Source organism: Salvelinus alpinus, chromosome 18 (assembly GCF_045679555.1).
Source record: "Salvelinus alpinus chromosome 18, SLU_Salpinus.1, whole genome shotgun sequence".
Taxonomy (NCBI): domain Eukaryota; kingdom Metazoa; phylum Chordata; class Actinopteri; order Salmoniformes; family Salmonidae; genus Salvelinus; species Salvelinus alpinus.
The window spans coordinates 48,103,876-48,126,161 of NC_092103.1; the positions used below are offsets into that span (position 1 = coordinate 48,103,876).

At 44.4% G+C, this 22,286-nt stretch overlaps 1 protein-coding gene across 1 annotated transcript in view; it reads right to left on the reverse strand.

The window, feature by feature from the left end:
* LOC139544425 (netrin receptor DCC-like) overlaps positions 1-22,286 on the reverse strand; it is a 653,665-nt gene that overhangs the window by 257,561 nt on the left and 373,818 nt on the right. The window lies entirely within an intron of this gene.

Here is a 22,286-nt window from a genome sequence, read left to right on the forward strand (position 1 = left end):
ACTGTTTGACATCAAGGCATTACTTATGGACAACATATGCCATTGATTCATCAAAACTGGGATATATGGAATGAAAGCTAACTATAATCCTAAGGCTAACTATAATCATAAGGCTAACTATAATTATAAAGGCTAACTATAATTATAAAGGCTAACTATAATGATAAAGGCTAACTATAATGATAAAGGCTAACTATAATGATAAAGGCTAACTATAATGATAAAGGCTAACTATAATTATAAAGGCTAACTATAACCATAAAGGCTAACTATAATGATAAAGGCTAACTATAATGATAAAGGCTAACTATAATGATAAAGGCTAACTATAACATAAAGGCTAACTATGACCATAAAGGCTAACTCTAATGATAAAGGCTAACTATAATGATAAAGGCTAACAATAATGATAAAGGCTAACTATAATCATAAAGGCTAACTATAACATAAAGGCTAACTATAATGATAAAGGCTAACTATAATGATAAAGGCTAACTATAATGATAGTTATAGACTATTATAGAAAGACTCATGTGAAGGCCAAATTACAGAGGAGGAACTGCTTGATGCAATTGGGGCCTTTAAAGATGGGAAAACTCCAGGGCTGGATGGCATACCAGTGGAAGTATACAACACTTTTTTTGATATACTCAAAGGACCATTATTAGCTTGTTTTAACCACTCCTATATGAATGGTAGATTATCAGACACGCAACAAGAAGGTCTGATATCGTTATTACTGAAACAGGACCCAAGTGGTATATATAAAGATCCAGTCCAATTAAAAAATTGGAGACCTCTTACACTTCAGTGTTGTGATGCAAAAATCCTAGCAAAATGCTTGGCGCATAGAATAAAAAAAGTTTTGTCAGATATTATTCATCCTAATCAGACAGGTTTTTTACATGGACGATACATTGGAGATAATATAAGGCAAGTACTGGAAACAATAGAACACTATGAAATATCGGGGACACCAGGCCTGGTTTTCATAGCTGATTTTGAAAAGGCTTTTGATAAAGTACGACTGGAGTTTATATATAAATGCCTAGAATATTTCAATTTTGGGGAATCTCTTATAAAATGGGTTAAAATTATGTATAGTAACCCTAGGTGTAAAATAGTAAATAATGGCTACATCTCAGAAAGTTTTAAACTATCTAGAGGAGTAAAACAAGGTTGTCCACTATCGGCATATCTATTTATTATTGCCATCGAAATGTTAGCTGTTAAAATTAGATCAAACATTAATATTAAGGGATTAGAAATCCGTGGCTTAAAAACTAAGGTGTCATTGTACGCTGATGATTCATGTTTTCTTTTAAAACCACAACTAGAGTCCCTCCAGGGCCTCATAGAGGATCTAGATACCTTTGCTATCCTCTCTGGATTAAAACCAAATTATGATAAATGTACCATATTACGTATTGGATCACTAAAAAATACACATTTTATATTGCCATGTAGTTTACCAATTAAATGGTCTGACGGAGATGTGGACATACTCGGTATAAAAATCCCAAAAGAAAGAAATGATCTCACTCCAATAAATTTTTATAGAAAGTTAGCAAAAATAGATAAGATCTTGCTACCATGGAAAGGAAAATACCTGTCTATTTGTGGAAAAATCACCCTGATTAACTCTTTAGTCATATCACAGTTTACCTATTTGCTTATGGTTTTGCCTACACCTAGTGACCTGCTTTTTAAATTATATGAACAAAAAATATTCAATTTTATTTGGAACGGCAAGCCAGATAAAATTAAAAGGGCCTATTTATATAACGAATATGAATTCGGAGGGCAGAAATTATTAAATATTAAAGCATTAGACCTCTCACTAAAGGCATCAGTCATACAAAAGTTATACTTAAATCCAAACTGGTTCTCTAGTAAATTGGTACGAATGTCTCATCCTATATTCAAGAAGGGCCTTTTCCCCTTTATTCAGATTACACCTGCTCACTTTCGGTTGTTTGAAAAGGAAATAATCTCCAAAATATCCTTATTTTTTAAACAAGCCTTAGAAAGTTGGTTGCAATTTCAGTTTAATCCACCTGAAAGGACGGAACAAATAGTACAACAAATATTGTGGTTAAATTCAAATATAGTAATTGATAAAAAAACTGTATTTATTGAAGAAATGTTTAAAAAAGGTATAATTTTTGTGAATGATGTCATAAATAGGACTGGTAGAGTTATGTCACACATGCAGCTAACACAGACATATGGAAATGTCTGCTCTACCCAAAATTACAACCAATTAATTGCAGCATTACCACAAAAATGGAAGAGGCAAGTAGAAGGGGAAAAAAGTAAGGAACTTGTATGTCGGCCCTGTATTAAAGAACATAAATGGTTAAAGAAAAGTGTGATAAATAAAAATATATACAAATTTCATTTAAGGACCAAAAAACTGACAGCTGTGCCATATAAATTGCAAAATAGTTGGGAAGAGATTTTCGATGTACCCATTCCATGGCACATGGTTTATGAATTGATACGCAAAACAACGCCGGATTCAAAACTTCGAATTTTTCAATTTAAATTACTGTACAAAATTCTTGCAACTAATAGAATGTTATATATATGGGGTATACAATCTTCCCAGCTCTGCAGATTCTGTTGTGAGGAGGCAGAGTCATTAGATCATTTATTTTGGTATTGTCCATATGTAGCTCGTTTTTGGTCACAGGTCCAGGAATGGCTGAAGAATTGCAACATTTGCCTAAAACTAACGCTACAGATAGCAATACTGGGGGATTTGAAAAGCCATAGTCAATCAATCAATAATATAATAATTATTTTAGCAAAAATGTTTATTTTTAATTTACAATCTATAGAAGCTATGAGAATAGGAAGGTTCAAGTCTTTTGTGAAGCATCACAGCACAGTTGAAAAATATATGGCAAATAAAAATCCGAAATGGATGATGTTGGAAGATAGATGGGATGGGTTGAGTGGAACTGAAGGGTGGGACTAATAACAAGATAAACAATGTAGGGCATACGGGATCTGTGAAATGTGTATAGGTGCGGAGCTTTTGTGAAATAGCACAGTTACAAGTGGAAATAAAATTGGATGGACAACAGAAATAGAGGAAGGACTAAGAACAAATAAGAGAGAACTATTGTAAAGTGGACTGTGTCTGTAAGATGGGTATAAGATGTATAAATTGAAGGTAAAAGCAGAAGTGTTTATTAGTTTACTCCAATTGGGGGATCGGTGGTAGGGTGCGGGGAATAATAATAAAGGTATATTCTTTAAAAAAGTATGTATGTCTATATAGGTATGTGTATGTATATATGTGTATATGTATGCATGCGTGTATGGATATATATATTTACCCAAAAAAATATGGGGGATTGGAAATGATGCAGACAATTACATTGGAAGCAACATTCTTTCCGCAATATTAAGCTGATCCAACCCCCCCCCCAAAAAAAAACTTTAAAAAAAATACATAAAATAAAAAATAAAAAAAACTATAATGATAAAGACTAACTATAATGATAAAGGCTAACTATAACATAAAGGCTAACTATAATGATAAAGGCTAACTATAATGATAAAGGCTAACTATAATGATAAAGACTAACTATAATCATATGGACTAACTAAAACCATAAAAGCTATAACCAACAAATGTTCTATTTTCTCCCTGTAGCTGTCTGGACATCTTGCCCCATTGAAACTAAAGAGAAGTAATGCCTGTCAGAGTGGGTCTGGATCAACACTAGGAGCTCAGAATAGTCTGATACTGTAGGTAGAGAGACAACACTAGGTGTCAGACCAGGTGTGGTAACTCTAATACTGTAGGTAGAGAGACAACACTAGGTGTCAGACCAGGTGTGGTAACTCTAATACTGTAGGTAGAGAGACAACACTAGGTGTCAGACCAGGTGTGGTAACTCTAATACTGTAGGTAGAGAGACAACACTAGGAGTCAGACCAGGTGTGGTAACTCTAATACTGTAGGTAGAGAGACAACACTAGGTGTCAGACCAGGTGTGGTAACTCTAATACTGTAGGTAGAGAGACAACACTAGGTGTCAGACCAGGTGTGGTAACTCTAATACTGTAGGTAGAGAGACAACACTAGGTGTCAGACCAGGTGTGGTAACTCTAATACTGTAGGTAGAGAGACAATACTAGGTGTCAGACCAGGTGTGGTAACTCTAATACTGTAGGTAGAGAGACAATACTAGGTGTCAGACCAGGTGTGGTAACTCTAATACTGTAGGTAGAGAGACAACACTAGGAGTCAGATCAGGTGTGGTAACTCTAATACTGTAGGTAGAGAGACAACACTAGGTGTCAGACCAGGTGTGGTAACTCTAATACTGTAGGTAGAGAGACAACACTAGGTGTCAGACCAGGTGTGGTAACTCTAATACTGTAGGTAGAGAGACAATACTAGGTGTCAGACCAGGTGTGGTAACTCTAATACTGTAGGTAGAGAGACAACACTAGGAGTCAGACCAGGTGTGGTAACTCTAATACTGTAGGTAGAGAGACAACACTAGGTGTCAGACCAGGTGTGGTAACTCTAATACTGTAGGTAGAGAGACAACACTAGGTGTCAGACCAGGTGTGGTAACTCTAATACAACACTAGGAGTCAGATCAGGTGTGGTAACTCTAATACTGTAGGTAGAGAGACAACACTAGGAGTCAGACCAGGTGTGGTAACTCTAATACTGTAGGTAGAGAGACAACACTAGGTGTCAGACCAGGTGTGGTAACTCTAATACTGTAGGTAGAGAGACAACACTGGGTGTCAGACCAGGTGTGGTAACTCTAATACTGTAGGTAGAGAGACAACACTAGGAGTCAGACCAGGTGTGGTAACTGTAATACTGTAGGTAGAGAGACAACACTAGGTGTCAGACCAGGTGTGGTAACTCTAATACAACACTAGGTGTCAGACCAGGTGTGGTAACTCTAATACTGTAGGTAGAAGGACAACACTAGGTGTCAGACCAGGTGTGGTAACTCTAATACAACACTAGGAGTCAGATCAGGTGTGGTAACTCTAATACTGTAGGTAGAAACTGTGGGTGACTGAGGCCCAGTCCAAAAAGAAGCTGACAGGCTTGTCTCACCTCTGATAATGCTCTGATGCAGAATATGGTCATATCACACGCTAACCTCACACACACACACACACACACACACCAGCCCATGTCACACTCACCAGCCTTACAGCTTAACACCCAACGTCGTCAGGGAATGAGTGTCAGAAGGACCATCCTCACCCTGTTAACTCACTGAAGAACAGCAGACACTTGGCACAACACAATCTCTGTCTCGGGTATTAGTACCACAAGGAAACACAACGTATGAACACATTTCATACAAAATATACAGTGGGGAGAACAAGTATTTGATACACTGCCGATTTTGCAGGTTTTCCTACTTACAAAGCATATAGAGGTCTGTAATTCTTATCATAGGTACACTTCAACTGTGAGAGACGGAATCTAAAACAAAAATCCAGAAAATCACATTGTATGATTTTTAAGTAATGAATTTGCATTTTATTGCATGACATAAGTATTTGATACATCAGAAAAGCAGAACTTAATATTTGGTACAGAAACCTTTGTTTGCAATTACAGAGATCATATGTTTCCTGTAGTTCTTGACCAGGTTTGCACACACTGCAGCAGGGATTTTGGCCCACTCCTCTATACAGACCTTCTCCAGATCCTTCAGGTTTTGGGGCTGTCGCTGGGCAATACGGACTTTCAGCTCCCTCCAAAGATTTTCTATTGGGTTCAGGTCTGGAGACTGGCTAGGCCACTCCAGGACCTTGAGATGCTTCTTACGGAGCCACTCCTTAGTTGCCCTGGCTGTGTGTTTCGGGTCGTTGTCATGCTGGAAGACCCAGCCACGACCCATCTTCAATGCTCTTACTGAGGGAAGGAGGTTGTTGGCCAAGATCTCGCGATACATGGCCCCATCCATCCTCCCCTCAATACGGTGCAGTCGTCCTGTCCCCTTTGCAGAAAAGCATCCCCAAAGAATGATGTTTCCACCTCCATGCTTCACGGTTGGTATGGTGTTCTTGGGGTTGTACTCATCCTTCTTCTTCCTCCAAACACGGCGAGTGGAGTTTAGACCAAAAAGCTCTATTTTTGTCTCATTAGACCACATGACCTTCTCCCATTCCTCCTCTGGATCATCCAGATAGTCATTGGCAAACTTCAGACGGGCCTGGACATGCGCTGGCTTGAGCAGGGGGACCTTGCGTGCGCTGCAGGATTTTAATCCATGACGGCGTAGTGTGTTACTAATGAATTTCTTTGAGACTGTGGTCCCAGCTCTCTTCAGGTCATTGACCAGGTCCTGCCGTGTAGTTTTGGGCTCATCCCTCACCTTCCTCATGATCATTGATGCCCCACGAGGTGAGATCTTGCATGGAGCCCCAGACCGAGGGTGATTGACCGTCATCTTGAACTTCTTCCATTTTCTAATAATTGCGCCAACAGTTGTTGCCTTCTCACCAAGCTGCTTGCCTATTGTCCTGTAGCACATCCCAGCCTTGTGCAGGTCTACAATTGTATCCCTGATGTCCTTACACAGCTCTCTGGTCTTGGCCATTGTGGAGAGGTTGGAGTCTGTTGGATTGAGTGTGTGGACAGGTGTCTTTTATACAGGTAACGAGTTCAAACTGGTGCAGTTAATACAGGTAATGAGTGGAGAACAGGAGGGCTTCTTAAAGAAAAACTAACAGGTCTGTGAGAGCCGGAATTCTTACTGGTTGGTAGGTGATCAAATACTTATGTCATGCAATAAAATGCAAATGAATTACTTAAAAATCATACAATGTGATTTTCTGGATTTTTGTTTTACATTCCGTCTCTCACAGTTGAAGTGTACCTATGATAAAAAATTACAGACCTCTACATGCTTTGTAAGTAGGAAAACCTGCAAAATCGGCAGTGTATCAAATACTTGTTCTCCCCACTGTATCTGAACAGAAAGAAGGTGAGATTTTCCACGGACTAACATGTTCACCCCCCACATCTATTCACTGGGGTGAGAAGATGTTGTCTTTTGATAAAGGTGGTCGTAAAAATCCAATTTATCTGTCCAAACTCCCCGAGACAAAAGGTCAGAGGTCAGAGGGGAGGGGTTCATCCTGTGGATATTGTTTAAATGCTTTGTCTTGTACCGTACAGTACGTCAATACTCTGCTACAGCTGCTAGAGTGCTAGGATACGTCCCAAAATCCCACCCTATTCCCTTTTTATAGTGCACTACTTTTGACCCAGAAGCCCATAGAGAATAGGGTGCCATTTGGGTGAAACTCGACTGCTCCACTGCACTGACCTCCACACATCACACTTTGGGAATAGAGCTATTAGACAAGCCTTAAGCCTCTGTCGGGAAGGGAGGGAGGGAGGGAGGAAGGCTACGTCCCAAATGGCCCCCTATTCCCTATATAGTGCACTACTTTTGACCAGGGTCTATCTAGGGAATAGGGGACCATTTGGGACGACTAGAAAAAACGGAAGAGGGGGAGTGATGTGAACCCATTTTCCACTTTTCCTATTTGAAAGTCTCTGCGAAGTCAATTGATCAGACCAAAGATTTTCAGCTGCTGGACATAGACGATATACAAGGTGTAAGAGAAGGAGGAGGTGGCAGACACACCAAAGGGTGAGAAAAAAACTGAATGTAAAATATCTCCTTTCCTGCAAAGAGTGTAAACCATGGCCATTACAACAACGATGAAAGAGTGTAAACCACGGCCATTAGAACAACGATGAAAGAGTGTAAACCACGGCCATTACAACAACGATGAAAGAGTGTAAACCACGGCCATTAGAACAACGATGAAAGAGTGTAAACCACGGCCATTACAACAACGATGAAAGAGTGTAAACCACGGCCATTAGAACAACGATGAAAGAGTGTAAACCATGGCCATTAGATGGCCATGTGTGTGTGTGTGTGTGTGTGTGTGTGTGTGTGTGTGTGTGTGTGCGTGTGTGTGTGTGTGTGTGTCAGTGTTGGGGTCAATTTGAATTGATGTCAGTCAATTTGGATTTAAAATCCAAAAATGAAAAACTTTTTAAATAGCATCTCATTTTTAAGCTTATTGAAAAGTTATTGAAAATAGATGCCCTTCTAAAGTGTTTTAATTGGAATTTCAGTTTACTTCCTGAATTTACTGACTTAAATTCGAATTGACCCTGGTGTTTGTGTGTGTGTGTGTGTGTGTGTGTGTGTGTGTGTGTGTGTGTGTGTGTGTGTGTGTGTGTGTGTGTGTGTGTGTGTGTGTGTGTGTGTGTGTGTGTGTGTGTGTGTGTGTGTGTGGCATCTCCATCTTTGGTCAATTAGGACCTCTGGTATCCGTACCTGGTAATGCCAGTCCAATGCCCACTTTGGTGCCAGTCTAATGCCCACGTTGGTGCCAGTCTAATTCCCACTTTGGTGCCAGGACTAATACCCACTTTGGTGCAAGGACTAATACCCACTTTGGTGCAAGGACTAATACCCACTTTGGTGCCAGGACTAATGCCCACTTTGGTGCCAGGACTAATGCCCACTTTGGTGCCAGGACTAATACCCACTTTGGTGCAAGGACTAATACCCACTTTGGTGCCAGGACTAATGCCCACTTTGGTGCAAGGGCTAATGCCCACTTTGGTGCCAGGACTAATGCCAACTTAGCTTTTTCTACTAAATTTCAGGGCTCATTTGAGGGGCAAGTGGTAAATATTCTAATTTTCAAAAACCAATCCAGTGAATTTGGGTTCATACAGCCACCCACTGATCATCTGAAAAATGTAATGAAAGAAAAAGGTTCCTTTAATTAGAATTAGAGTCTTAAATCTTAAATCTGTAGCAGCCAACGATTTATAAAAACACTAGATGACTGACATGGGGCGCTGTGTGGAAGCCACCGCGCCTCCGTCTTGCTTTTCTGAGGAGTGCCAATATGGCCGACAGGTATTTTCAAAAGCCTTTCATTGGCCAATTCATATCATCAGCAATCCAGGGTTTATATACAGTGCGTTCAGAAAGTATTCAAACCCCTTGACTTTTCCCACATTTTATAACTTTACAGCCTGATTTTAAAATGTATTAAATTAATTGTTTTTCTCATCAATGACAATGCAAAAACAGGCTTTTAGACATTTTTGCACATTTATAAAAAAGTAAAAACAGAAATACGTGTATTCAGGTATTCAGGATGTTTGCTATGAGACTCCAAATCGAGCTCAGGTGCATCCTGTTTCCATTGATCATCCTTGAGATGTTTCTACAACTTGATTGGAGTCCACCTGTGGTAAATTCAATTTATTGGACATTATTTGGAAAGGCACACACCTGTCTATATAAGGTCAGAGCAAAAACCAAGCCATGAGGTCGAAGGAATTGTCCGTAGAGCTCCGAGACAGGAATGTGTCGAGGCACAGATCTGGGGAAGGGTATCAAAAAAGTTCTGCAACATTGAAGGTCCCCAAGAACACAGTGGCCTCCATCATTATTAAATGGAAGAAGTTTGGAACCACCAAGACTCTTCGAAGTGCTGGCCCCCTGGACAAACTGGGGAGAAGGGCCTTGGTCAGGGAGGTGACTAAGAACCCGATGGTCACTCTGACAGAGCTCCAGAGTTCCTCTGTGGAGATGGGAGAACCTTCAAGAAGGACAACCATCTCTGCAGCACTCCACCAATCAGGCCTTTATGGTAGAGTGGCCAGACGGAAGCCACTCCTCAGTAAAAGGCAAATGACAGCCCGCTTAGAGTTTTTCAAAAGGCACCTAAAGACTCTCAGACCATGAGAAACAAGATTATCTGGTCTGATGAAACCAAGAATGAACTCTTTGGCCTGAATGCCAAGCGTCATGTCTGGAGGAAACCTGTCACCATCCCTACTGTGAAGCATGGTGGCAGCATCATGCTGTGGGAATGGTTTTCAGTGGCAGAGCCTGGGAGACTAGTCAGTCTCTGAACGTCCTTGAGTGGCCCAGCCAGAGCCTGGACTTGAACCTGATCGAACATCTCTGGAGAGACCTGAAAATAGCTGTGCAGTAACGCTCCCCATCCAACCTGACAGAGCTTGAGAGGATCTGCAGAGAAGAATGGGAGAAACTCCCCAAATACAGGTGTGCCAAGCTTGTAGCGTCCTACCCAAGAAGTCTCGAGGCTGTAATCGCTGCCTTAAGGTGCTTCAACAATGTACTGAGTAAAGGGTCTGAATACTTATTTAAATGTGATATTTCATTATTTATAAATATAATTTAATCAATTTTAGAATAAGGCTGTAACGTAACAAATTGTGTAAAAAGTCAAGGTGTCTGATTACTTTCCCACATCGTTGGTAGCAACCCTGCATTTTCTATAGTAGAACTGTTCTCTGTCATAGCAAACAATTACGCACCACCGACAAAATATATCAACAAAAACTAAATATGTATTTAGTGGAGGAAAAAGACGGTGTGACACTATATACTGTGTGAAACAGCTTAAAATTTCCAAAGAAGAAGTTAAAAGCAACATCCTTCTACAAAAATCCATCAACACACATCAATCAGCACACAGCGTATTTTCTTTCCATTAAAAACGCCGGACGAACAATCCCATATTAAACTGAACACGAGCTTTATATATGGAGTAAACTAGACGTAGAGCTATGAATGCATTCTAAATACAGTGGGGCAAAAAAGTATTTAGTCAGCCACCAATTGTGCAAGTTCTCCCACTTAAAAAGATGAGAGAGGCCTGTAATTTTCATCATAGGTACACTTCAACTATGACAGACAAAATGAGAAAAAAAAATCCAGAAAATCACATTGTAGGATTTTTAATGAATTTATTTGCAAATTATGGTGGAAAATAATAGCCTCCACATTGACTCTGTACCGTAACACCCTGTATATATCCTCCACATTGACTCTGTACCATTACACCCTGTATATAGCCTCCACATTGACTCTGTACCATTACACCCTGTATATAGCCTCCATATTGACTCTGTACCGTAACACCCTGTATATAGCCTCCACAATGACTCTGTACCGTAACACCCTGTATATAGCCTCCACATTGACTCTGTACCGTAACACCCTGTATATAGCCTCCACATTGACTCTGTACCGGTACACCCTGTATATAGCCTCCACATTGACTCTGTACCGTAACACCCTGTATATAGCCTCCACATTGACTCTGTACCGGTACCCCCTGTATATAGCCTCCATATTGACTCTGTACCGGTATCCCCTGTATATAGCCTCCACATTGACTCTGTACCGGTACCCCCTGTATATAGCCTCCACATTGACTCTGTACCGGTACCCCCTGTATATAGCCTCCACATTAACTCTGTACCGGTACCCCCTGTATATAGCCTCCACATTGACTCTGTACCTGTACCCCCCTGTATATAGCCTCCACATTGACTCTGTACCGGTATCCCCTGTATATAGCCTCCACATTAACTCTGTACCGGTACCCCCTGTATATAGCCTCCACATTGACTCTGTACCGTAACACCCTGTATATAGCCTCCACATTGACTCTGTACTGTAACACCCTGTATATAGCCTCCACATTGACTCTGTACCGTAACACCCTGTATATAGCCTCCACATTGACTCTGTACCGGTATCCCCTGTATATAGCCTCCACATTGACTCTGTACCGGTACCCCCTGTATATAGCCTCCACATTGACTCTGTACCGTAACACCCTGTATATAGCCTCCACATTGACTCTGTACCGTAACACCCTGTATATAGCCTCCACATTGACTCTGTACCGTAACACCCTGTATATAGCCTCCACATTGACTCTGTACCGTAACACCCTGTATATAGCCTCCACATTGACTCTGTACCGTAACACCCTGTATATAGCCTCCACATTGACTCTGTACCGTAACACCCTGTATATAGCCTCCACATTGACTCTGTACCGTAACACCCTGTATATAGCCTCCACATTGACTCTGTACCGTAACACCCTGTATATAGCCTCCACATTGACTCTGTACCGGTACCCCCTGTATATAGCCTCCACATTGACTCTGTACCGGTACCCCCTGTATATAGCCTCCACATTGACTCTGTACCTGTACCCCCTGTATATAGCCTCCACATTGACTCTGTACCGGTACCCCCTGTATATAGCCTCCACATTGACTCTGTACCGGTACCCCCTGTATATAGCCTCCACATTGACTCTGTACTGGTACCCCCTGTATATAGCCTCCACATTGACTCTGTACCGTAACACCCTGTATATAGCCTCCACATTGACTCTGTACCGGTACACCCTGTATATAGCCTCCACATTGACTCTGTACCGGTAGCCCCTGTATATAGCCTCCACATTGACTCTGTACCGGTACCCCCTGTATATAGCCTCCACATTGACTCTGTACCGGTACCCCCTGTATATAGCCTCCACATTGACTCTGTACCGGTACCCCCTGTATATAGCCTCCACATTGACTCTGTACCGGTACCCTCTGTATATAGCCTCCACATTGACTCTGTACCGGTACCCCCTGTATATAGCCTCCACATTGACTCTGTACCGGTACCCCTGTATATAGCCTCCACATTGACTCTGTACCGGTACCCCCTGCATATAGCCTCCACATTGACTCTGTACCGTAACACCCTGTATATAGCCTCCACATTGACTCTGTACCGTAACACCCTGTATATAGCCTCCACATTGACTCTGTACCGGTACCACCTGTATATAGCCTCCACATTGACTCTGTACCGTAACACCCTGTATATAGCCTCCACATTGACTCTGTACCGTAACACCCTGTATATAGCCTCCACATTGACTCTGTACCGTAATACCCTGTATATAGCCTCCACATTGACTCTGTACCGTAACACCCTGTATATAGCCTCCACTTTGTTATTTACTGCTGCTCTTAAATTATTTGTTACTTTTATCTCTTAATTTTTTCCAAGTATTTTCTTCAAACGGCATTGTTGGTTAAGAGCTGTTAAGTAAACGTTGTAAAGTGTTGTATTGACTGGATTAAATGCTAATTATGTTTTATTTCAGAAAGGCAATTAACGACGTAATTGAAACATATAATCCAACTCCATGATCCGATATACAGGTTTCTGACAAAATGAAAGAAATACTTTAGTAAATGAGGGATACAGAGTCTATTGAAAGCAGATACTTCAACACAGGTGTGGTTCCTGAGCTAATTAAGCAATTAACATCCCATCATGATTAGAATCATGTATAAAATGTACAGTTGCCCCTTATTTAGGCTAACATGGCTAGAAGAAGAGATCTCTGTGACTTTAAAAGAGGGGTCTCAAAGGAGCACAGGGGGTCTATAGGGAGCACAGGGGGTCTATAGGGAGCACAGGGGGTCTATAGGGAGCACCTTGGACAGCAACTACAGCCTCAAGAATCCTTGGGTATGACGCTACAAGCTTAGCACACCTGTATTTGGGGAGTTTCTCCAATTCAGGTTCAAGTCCGGGCTCTAGTGTGGGCCACTCAAGGACATTCAGAGACTTGTCCCGAAGCCACTCCTGCCTTGTCTTGGCTGTGTGCTTAGGGTGGTTGTCCTGTTGGAAGGTGAACCTTTGGCCCAGTCTGAGGTCCTGAGTGCTCTGGAGCAGGTTTTCATGAAGTTTCTCTCTGTACTTTGCTCCGTTCATCTTTCCCTCCATCCTGACTAGTCTCCCAGTCCCTGCTGCTGAAAAACATCCCCACAGCATGATGCTGCCACCACCATGCTTCACCGTAGGGATGGTGCCAGGGTTCCCCCAGACGTGACGCTTGGCATTCAGGCCAAAGAGATCAATCTAGGTTTCATCTGATCAGAGAATCTTGTTTCTCATGGACTGAGAGTCCTTTAGGTGCCTTTTGGCTAACTCCAAGTGGGCTGTCATGTGCCTTTTACTGAGGAGTGTCTTCTGTCTGACCCCTCTACCATAAAGTCCTGATTGGTGGAGTGCTGCAGAGATGTTTGTACTTCTGGAAGGATCTCCCATCTCCACAGGGGCAGTCTAGAGCTCTGTCAGAATGACCATTGGGTTCTTGATCACCTCACTGACCAAGGCCCTTCTCCCCCGAATAATCAGTTTGGCCGGGTGGCCAGCTCTAGGAAGAGTCTTGGTGGTTCCAAACTTCTTCCATTTAAGAATGATGGAGGCCACTGTGTTTTTGTGGTCCTGGATGACAGGGTGCTCAACACCAGTGATGCACTGGGACATACGCACTACCCTCTGTAACGCATTGTGGTCGGGTGCCTTGCAGTTGCCATACCAAGCGGTGATGCAGCTGTAGAACTTTTTGAGGAGCTGAGGACGCTATGAGCTTAGCGATGATCTTTGAGGGCACTATGGTGTCGAACGCTGAGCTGTAGTCAATGAATAGCATTCTCACATAGGTCTTCCTTTTTGTCCAGGTGGGTGAGGCCATGTGGAGTGCAATAGAGATTGCGGATCATCTGTGGATCTTTTGGTCGCGGTACGCGAATTGAAGTGGGGTCCAGGGTGTCTGGGATGATCGCGACCCAATTGAACACTTATGGAAGATGTTGGACTTCCGCCTGCGACCAGCGTTTTCCACCACCGTCAACAAAACAACCCAATTATGCAACTTCTCGTGGAAGAATGGTGTCGTATCCTTCCAATAGAGATCCAGGCACTTGTAGAATCTATGCCGAGGCTCAGTGAATCCGTTCTGGCCACTCGCGGCGGCCCAACGCCGTTGTATAACACTTTATGTGTGTGTTTCCTTTACTTTGGCAGTTACCTGTATATTTCTCAGTGAGTGGATTATTTTCTAAAGGAATTTAACTTAATATGTTAGCCGTGGTCGAAAAGACAACGCCATTTTTCCTCCATGTAACCTCCTTTACATGTCTGCGTCTCAAATGGTATCCTACTCCCTATAAAGTCACTATTTCTGACCAGTGACCTATAGGCTATAGGGAACAGGGTGTCATTTGGCACAGGCTCCGTGTATGATGGAGGATTCGTTTGGGAAGGCCTTTTTATCATAGACACACAATCAATTTGTGAAACCCGCTCCACAACGGAGTGTCACTCCACCTTCACCGATCGATACATCAGGATACATCTCAGAAACATTAGAGGGAAATTAGAATAAAATATTGGAGTTTCACATCGTTTATTCACCAAAGCTCCAGGAACAAATGTTTTTAATGGAAGGAGGGAAAAAAGACAGAGTGAGGGAGAGAAATAGAGGAGAGAGAGAGAGAGAGAGAGAAATAGAGAGAGAGAGAGATAGAGAGAGAGAGAGAGAGAGAGGGAGAGAGAGAGAGAGAAATAGAGAGAGAGAGAGAGAGAAAGAGAGAGAGAGAGGGAGAAATAGAGAGAGAGAGAGAGAGAGAGAGAGAGAGAGAGAGAGAGAAATAGAGAGAGAGAGAGAGAGAGGGAGAAATAGAGAGAGAGAGAGATAGAGAGAGAGAGAGAAATAGAGAGAGAGAGAGAGAGAGAAAGAGAGAGAGAGAGAGAGAGAGAGAGAGAGAGAGAGAGAGAGAGAGAGAGAGAGAGAGAGAGAGAGAGAGAGAGAGAGAGAGAGAGAGAGAGAGAGAGAGAGAGAGGGATTAGTTTTATTGTTATATAGTATTATTTGTTTATCATTCCAAATAGTAATGGTCATTAAGAGGAGGGTAAGAGAGGGTCATTAAGAGGAGGGTAAGAGAGGGTAAATCAATCTGGACAAGACAACTGCAGGAATTGGGAGCAGAGCTCCAGTCTACATCCATTCTATTTCTGTCCAACCTCCTCCCTGTGGCCACCAACAACAACAGAACTGTCCAACCTCCTCCCTGTGGCCACCAACAACAACAGAACTGTCCAACCTCCTCCCTGTGGCCAACAACAACAACAGAACTGTCCAACCTCCTCCCTGTGGCCACCAACAACAACAGAACTGTCCAACCTCCTCCCTGTGGCCAACAACAACAACAGAACTGTCCAACCTCCTCCCTGTGGCCAACAACAACAACAGAACTGTCCAACCTCCTCCCTGTGGCCACCAACAACAACAGAACTGTCCAACCTCCTCCCTGTGGCCACCAACAACAACAGAACTGTCCAACCTCCTCCCTGTGGCCAACAACAACAACAGAACTGTCCAACCTCCTCCCTGTGACCACCAACAACAACATAACTGTCCAACCTCCTCCCTGTGGCCACCAACAACAACAGAACTGTCCAAAGAACACTAAAACCGTCTGCGACATCCCTTATTAAACTGGTAACAACAACAACAAAAAACACATCACGACCTGTTAGTCTATACCTATTCTCAAAGCGATTATGTAGCCTAAATGTGGAACTAAATGCTATGGTCCATGCTGAAATGAAACTGTTGAAGTCATCCCTGTTGAACCTAACAGTGCTTCATGTTATTCTTAGATAGACCCATTTCTATTCCACAGATTGTGGTTTATTGACACGAGTCTTGACCAGGAAGCAGAACGGAGCCATTTCTCCTTAGATAGGCCAGCTGCAAAGTCAAACATGTCAAAAAACTTGAATGTTAGCCGTGTGAATAAGGTTACGGTGAGGGATAGATTTTATGACTTTGTGGCTGTGCAGAGCTGCCTCCAGGACAACATTCATGACTGAAAACGCTAACCTGCTCGTATTCCTAGATAATCCTCCTTGACCAAACCAACAATGTGATGCTGGATGGTGTATTGTATTGTGATGCTGGAGGGTGTATTGTAATGTGATGCTGGGGGGTGTATTGTATTGTGATGCTGGACGGTGTATTGTAATGTGATGCTGGATGGTGTATTGTAATGTGATGCTGGATGGTGTATTGTAATGTGATGCTGGGGGGTGTATTGTAACGTGATGCTGGGGGGTGTATTGTAATGTGATGCTGGATGGTGTATTGTAATGCGATGCTGGATGGTGTATTGTAATGTGATGCTGGGGGGTGTATTGTATTGTGATGCTGGATGGTGTATTGTAATGTGATGCTGGATGGTGTATTGTAATGTGATGCTGGGGGGTGTATTGTAATGTGATGCTGGATGGTGTATTGTATTGTGATGCTGGATGGTGTATTGTAATGTGATGCTGGATGGTGTATTGTAATGTGATGCTGGGGGGTATATTGTAATGTGATGCTGGATGGTGTATTGTAATGCGATGCTGGATGGTGTATTGTAATGCGATGCTGGATGGTGTATTGTAATGCGATGCTGGATGGTGTATTGTAATGTGATGCTGGGGGGTGTATTGTATTGTGATGCTGGACGGTGTATTGTAATGTGATGCTGGATGGTGTATTGTAATGTGATGCTGGATGGTGTATTGTAATGTGATGCTGGGGGGTGTATTGTAATGTGATGCTGGATGGTGTATTGTAATGCGATGCTGGATGGTGTATTGTAATGTGATGCTGGGGGGTGTATTGTATTGTGATGCTGGATGGTGTATTGTAATGTGATGCTGGGTGGTGTATTGTAATGTGATGCTGGGGGGTGTGTTGTAATGTGATGCTGGATGGTGTATTGTAATGCGATGCTGGATGGTGTATTGTAATGTGATGCTGGGGGGTGTATTGTAATGTGATGCTGGATGGTGTATTGTAATGTGATGCTGGATGGTGTATTGTAATGCGATGCTGGATGGTGTATTGTAATGTGATGCTGGGGGTGTATTGTATTGTGATGCTGGACGGTGTATTGTAATGTGATGCTGGATGGTGTATTGTAATGTGATGCTGGATGGTGTATTGTAATGTGATGCTGGGGGGTGTATTGTAATGTGATGCTGGGGGTGTATTGTAATGTGATGCTGGATGGTGTATTGTAATGTGATGCTGGATGGTGTATTGTAATGCGATGCTGGATGGTGTATTGTAATGTGATGCTGGGGGGTGTATTGTAATGTGATGCTGGGGGTGTATTGTAATGTGATGCTGGATGGTGTATTGTAATGCGATGCTGGATGGTGTATTGTAATGTGATGCTGGGGGGTGTATTGTAATGTGTTGCTGGAGGGTGTATTATAATGTGATGCTGGGGGGTGTATTATAATGTGATGCTGGGGGGTGTATTGTAATGTGATGCTGGGGGGTGTATTGTAATGTGTTGCTGGATGGTGTATTGTAATGTGTTGCTGGATGGTGTATTGTAATGTGTTGCTGGATGGTGTATTGTAATGTGATGCTGGATGGTGTATTGTAATGTGATGCTGGGGGTGTATTGTAATGTGATGCTGGATGGTGTATTGTAATGTGATGATGGACGGTGTAGTTGAGGTTGTGGTGAGGTTGTGTTGATGTCTCAGTAAGATACAAAGTCAAAATGTCCCCCTCTCTCTGTCGCTCTCTCTCTCTCTCTCCCCCTCTCTCTGTCTCTCTCTTGCTCTCTCTCTCTCTGTCTTTCTCTTGCTCTCTCTCTCCTCCTCTCTCTTTCTCTCTCTATCGCCCCTTCTCTCCATTTCTCTTTTGCTCCCTCTCCCCCTCTATCTCTCTCTCTCTCTCTCTTTGTCTCTCTCCCTATTTCCCTTTCATTCCATGGCTCTTTTTTCCCCGAACGTTCAGAATTAAGCCATAATGCATTATCCACCTAGTGTTTTATTGTTCCATTATGCCAGATGTAAAATATATCATCTCATGTCTGAAGGAAAAACAAAACAAACGTGAGCTCTGTTCAAAACACATAACTGTGAGGAGGGAATCATAATTCCCAACTGTCCCCTTGACAGTAATCTATAAATCAACATTCAAGCTTTACAATAACACCCACCTCTTCCATTCCATTTCCATGTAATATCACTCCCATCTCGGTGAGAAAAGAGAAAATCCCTTCCATCCACAATGAAAATAATTTGTTAAACGGGAGCGTGAATGTAATCTGATGAGGTTGCTGGTGGATCTCTGATGTGTGTCTGAGCCTCAGATGAATAAAACGTCCTACTGAACCATGTTCAACACAGACAGATATTTACACCTAATACCTCATGACAAAAGGTTACTCTGGAAAGCCTATGGGGTGGTGGGGGCCCAAATGGCATCCCATTACCTACATAGTGCACTACTCACAAGGCTAAGGTCTAAAGTAGAGCACTGTAACGGAGAAAAAGGGGTGTCTTTTGGGACGCGAGACAATCTCTACTTTCAGCTGCTGAGACTTTCTACAGACATATCTTTAAGACCTTCTATGGAAGAGGATTAATGGGTGGTATTTTCACTCAGCGATAGCACTATTGTCACGCCCGCTCTTCACTCCCCGCTCCTCTCCCCTCTCCCCTCTCCCCTCTCCCTCTCCTGCATCCCGCTCCCCTCTCCCCTCTCCCCTCTCCCCTCTCCCCTCTCCCGCTCCTGCATCCCGCTCCCCGCTCCCCTCTCCCCTCTCCCCTCTCCTGCATCCCGCTCCCCTCTCCCCTCTCCCCTCTCCCGCTCCTGCATCCCGCTCCCCGCTCCCCTCTCCCCTCTCCCCTCTCCCCTCTCCTGCATCCCGCTCCCCTCTCCCCTCTCCCGCTCCCCGCTCCCCTCTCCCCTCTCCCCTCTCCCCTCTCCTGCATCCCGCTCCCCTCTCCCCTCTCCCGCTCCTGCATCCCGCTCTTCGCTCTTCTCTCCCCGCTCCCCTCTCCCCTCTCCCCTCTCCCCTCTCCCCTCTCCCCTCTCCTGCATCCCGCTCCCCTCTCCCCTCTCCCGCTCCTGCATCCCGCTCTTCGCTCTTCTCTCCCCTCTCCCCTCTCCCGCTCCTGCATCCCGCTCTTCGCTCTTCTCTCCCCGCTCCCCTCTCCCCTCTCCCCTCTCCCGCTCCCCGCTCCCCGCTCCCCTCTCCCCTCTCCCCTCTCCCCTCTCCTGCATCCCGCTCCCCTCTCCCCTCTCCCCTCTCCCCTCTCCCCTCTCCTGCATCCCGCTCCCCGCTCCCCTCTCCCCTCTCCCCTCTCCTGCATCCCGCTCCCCTCTCCCCTCTCCCGCTCCTGCATCCCGCTCTTCGCTCTTCTCTCCCCGCTCCCCGCTCCCCGCTCCCCTCTCCCCTCTCCTGCATCCCGCTCCCCTCTCCCCTCTCCCGCTCCTGCATCCCGCTCTTCGCTCTTCTCTCCCCGCTCCCCGCTCCCCGCTCCCCTCTCCCCTCTCCTGCATCCCGCTCCCCTCTCCCCTCTCCCGCTCCTGCATCCCGCTCTTCGCTCTTCTCTCCCCGCTCCCCTCCTCCCCAGCGCTGTTCACTGCTGCTACACTAAAGATTGTATGTCGTTGTTACCCGTGTTCTGACGCTGTTCTGACGCTGTTCTGACGCTGTTCTGACGCTGTTCTGACGCTGTTCTGACGCTGTTCTGACGCTGTTCTGACGCTGTTCTGACGCTGTTCTGACGCTGTTCTGACGCTGTTCTGACGCTGTTCTGACGCTGTTCTGACGCTGTTCTGACGCTGTTCTGACGCTGTTCCTGTCTGTTCTGACGCTGTTCCTGTCTGTTCTGACGCTGTTCCTGTCTGTTCTGACGCTGTTCTGGCGCTGTTCCTGTCTGTTCTGACGCTGTTCCTGTCTGTTCCTGTCTGTTCTGACGCTGTTCCTGTCTGTTCCTGTCTGTTCTGACGCTGTTCTGACGCTGTTCCTGTCTGTTCCTGTCTGTTCCTGTCTGTTCCTGTCTGTTCTGACGCTGTTCCTGTCTGTTCCTGTCTGTTCTGACGCTGTTCTGACGCTGTTCCTGTCTGTTCTGACGCTGTTCCTGTCTGTGCTGACGCTGTTCTGACGCTGTTCTGACGCTGTTCTGACGCTGTTCTGACGCTGTTCCTGTCTGTTCTGACGCTGTTCCTGTCTGTTCTGACGCTGTTCCTGTCTGTTCTGACGCTGTTCTGGCGCTGTTCCTGTCTGTTCTGACGCTGTTCCTGTCTGTTCCTGTCTGTTCTGACGCTGTTCCTGTCTGTTCCTGTCTGTTCTGACGCTGTTCTGACGCTGTTCCTGTCTGTTCCTGTCTGTTCCTGTCTGTTCCTGTCTGTTCTGACGCTGTTCCTGTCTGTTCCTGTCTGTTCTGACGCTGTTCTGACGCTGTTCCTGTCTGTTCTGACGCTGTTCCTGTCTGTGCTGACGCTGTTCTGACGCTGTTCTGACGCTGTTCTGACGCTGTTCTGACGCTGTTCCTGTCTGTTCTGACGCTGTTCCTGTCTGTTCTGACGCTGTTCCTGTCTGTTCTGACGCTGTTCTGGCGCTGTTCCTGTCTGTTCTGACGCTGTTCCTGTCTGTTCCTGTCTGTTCTGACGCTGTTCCTGTCTGTTCCTGTCTGTTCTGACGCTGTTCTGACGCTGTTCCTGTCTGTTCCTGTCTGTTCCTGTCTGTTCCTGTCTGTTCTGACGCTGTTCCTGTCTGTTCCTGTCTGTTCTGACGCTGTTCTGACGCTGTTCCTGTCTGTTCTGACGCTGTTCCTGTCTGTGCTGACGCTGTTCCTGTCTGTGCTGACGCTGTTCCTGTCTGTTCTGACGCTGTTCTGACGCTGTTCCTGTCTGTTCCTGTCTGTTCTGACGCTGTTCCTGTCTGTTCTGACGCTGTTCCTGTCTGTTCTGACGCTGTTCCTGTCTGTTCTGACGCTGTTCCTGTCTGTTCTGACGCTGTTCTGACGCTGTTCCTGTCTGTTCTGACGCTGTTCCTGTCTGTGCTGACGCTGTTCCTGTCTGTGCTGACGCTGTTCCTGTCTGTTCTGACGCTGTTCTGACGCTGTTCCTGTCTGTTCCTGTCTGTTCTGACGCTGTTCCTGTCTGTTCTGACGCTGTTCCTGTCTGTGCTGACGCTGTTCCTGTCTGTTCCTGTCTGTTCCTGTCTGTGCTGACGCTGTTCCTGTCTGTTCTGACGCTGTTCCTGTTTGTTCTGGCGCTGTTCCTGTCTGTTCTGACGCTGTTCCTGTTTGTTCTGACGCTGTTCCTGTTTGTTCTGGCGCTGTTCCTGTCTGTTCTGGCGCTGTTCCTGTCTGTTCTGACGCTGTTCCTGTCTGTTCCTGTCTGTTCTGACGCTGTTCCTTTCTGTTCCTGTCTGTTCTGATGCTGTTCCTGTCTGTTCCTGTCTGTTCTGACGCTGTTCCTGTCTGTTCCGCAGTAACCTGCTTCTCATATCCAGCGTCGGGTCCTTTCAACTAAACTTAATTCAGTAGACTTCAAATCAAAGACTTATTTCTTAAAGAGACAAATGGACTACACTTAACACTTAACACGCTCATCTAAAGCAACGGAAGAGACTGAATACATCCACTTTTGTTCAGAGTTCGTACTTAACCTATACAGAAAGACTGACATGAAAACCACTTTTGGAGTAATTGTTTGATTAGGCAAAAACA